At 47.9% G+C, this 2,500-nt stretch overlaps 1 protein-coding gene across 1 annotated transcript in view; it reads left to right on the top strand.

Moving 5' to 3' along the window:
• LOC105905537 (somatostatin receptor type 5-like) overlaps positions 1-2,500 on the top strand; it is a 5,072-nt gene that overhangs the window by 1,717 nt on the left and 855 nt on the right. The gene's annotated exons all lie outside the window — the stretch shown is intronic.

Raw genomic sequence — 2,500 nt, 5'->3', positions numbered from 1 at the left:
TGAGAACGTGAGCGCTGAGCCGGCTCAGCGAACTCCCACTGTGGAGGTGAGGTTCTCTGCAGGTGAGGTTCTAGACAGGTGAGGTTCTAGACAGGTAGCATTTTCTCTGAAATGTTACATCTGGGACACATGCAGAGAAGCATAAATCTGCAAGAGTTTCCCCAAAAGAGAGATGTTCCCCTTCAGAGAGATGACCCAGTTCATCAGATCAGAACTTGGATTTACATTTACATTTAGCCATTTAGCAGACGCTTTTATCCAAAGCGACTTACAAGGATGTATACACATTTTACATTTTATGGCACAACTGCACATCAGGAGCAATTAGGGGTTCAGTGTCTTGCTCAAGGACGCTTCGACAGGGAATCGAACTAGCAACCTTCTGATATCTAAACGACTTCTCTACCTCCTGAACCCCATGATAACCCCCCACGGTTATGAAGCCTCCATGCTGTCTGTCGTCATGACGTCAGTCAGGTGTTTTGGTAACACTGCCTCTGTCTCTACCCCTATGACCGGGCCGTCGGCACTGGAACAGTGTCGTCACCATGGCGATGTGCCTGTCAAACACACACACACATACACACAAGCATGTAAACAGGCTAGATGGCTCTGATCTGGCCCTGATCTGGCCCTGATCTGGCTCTAGTCTGGCCCTGATCTGGCCCTGATCTGGCTCTAGTCTGGCCCTGATCTGGCTATAGTCTGGCCCTGATCTGGCTCTAGTCTGGCCCTGATCTGGCTCTAGTCTGGCCCTGATCTGGCCCAGATGTACCCTGTGCTGTGAGTGTAAATGGCCGTGTTGTCTGTGGCCTTAAAAGGGCCTAATGGATCTCCAGCCTGGACACACACACACACTACAATACACACACACACCACACCAACACACACACACACTCCAAACGCTACGATACACCACACGATAAACACACACACACACACACACACCACACACACACTACGATACACACACACACACCACACCAACACACACACACACTCCTCACGCTACGATACACCACATGATAAACATAGCCGTTCCCACAGGAGGGACTGCCTGAGTCATCCGGACACACTCTGAAACTTTAGACACACACTTCCAGATAGCTGACACACACACACACACACACACAAGCATGTAAACAGGCTAGATGGCTCTGATCTGGCCCTGATCTGGCCCTGATCTGGCTCTAGTCTGGCCCTGATCTGGCCCTGATCTGGCTCTAGTCTGGCCCTGATCTGCCTCTAGTCTGGCCCTGATCTGGCCCTGATCTGGCTCTAGTCTGGCCCTGATCTGGCTCTAGTCTGGCCCTGATCTGGCTCTAGTCTGGCCCTGATCTGGCTATAGTCTGGCCCTGATCTGGCTCTAGTCTGGCCCTGATCTGGCTCTAGTCTGGCCCTGATCTGGCCCAGATGTACCCTGTGCTGTGAGTGTAAATGGCCGTGTTGTCTGTGGCCTTAAAAGGGCCTAATGGATCTCCAGCCTGGACACACACACACACTACAATACACACACACACCACACCAACACACACACACACTCCAAACGCTACGATACACCACACGATAAACACACACACACACACACACACACCACACACACACTACGATACACACACACACACCACACCAACACACACACACACTCCTCACGCTACGATACACCACATGATAAACATAGCCGTTCCCACAGGAGGGACTGCCTGAGTCATCCGGACACACTCTGAAACTTTAGACACACACTTCCAGATAGCTGACACACACACACACACACAAAGTGACGTAACGTAGTAACGACGGGCCCAGGTGCAAGATATTATTACGGGCCCCCCTAGTGAACGCAAAAAAAAATAAATAATCGTAGCCTTCCCTACTTCCGCAACCGCGTCTGAAAAACCGCTAATCAAGGGTGTTTGTATACCTTAAAAAAGGTTAGAAAGCAATAATAATAGCGACCACTATTTACCCAACTTGTAGCCTAGTAATCCTGCCCTACCATAATGTATGTAGGCTATAGCTTGTCTTGAAATGTATATCTATCACAATAGCCGTAGGTTACCTGTTGCATGGTTGCTGACACACCACTGAGGGCAGAAGCAGCGATGCTAATCCCAGTTGAACTGCTGCACTGCTGACTCCGTGGGCTAGCGACTAGTTGAAGGGCTAGTTAAAAAGCCAAAATAATCTAATTTAGGCAGCTTTGCCGCCTTCTCCTCCTGTTCTTTTTTCTCTTGCCCTTTTGTACTTCCACTCTTGTGCTTAAAAGGCATTGTTACGAGTAAAGTTGTGCTGTGCTCAATGAACTAGGACCTAATTACTAGGTTATCAGACCTTCAAATTGGTTTAACTATAGCGTATTGTATTGTCACATGATCAAATAGAGACTTGACATTGACAACAACATACATATTACCCAGCAATCATCATTGCTAATCACAAAAATACCAAAGAAAATAAGAACTTATTCATTTCATTGAATAGTTTTTTTTTATAGTTTCTT

Source organism: Clupea harengus, chromosome 23 (assembly GCF_900700415.2).
Source record: "Clupea harengus chromosome 23, Ch_v2.0.2, whole genome shotgun sequence".
NCBI classification, from domain to species: Eukaryota; Metazoa; Chordata; class Actinopteri; order Clupeiformes; family Clupeidae; genus Clupea; species Clupea harengus.
Note: the sequence above shows the minus strand (reverse complement) of the source record. Positions and strands in the feature narration are given on the sequence as shown.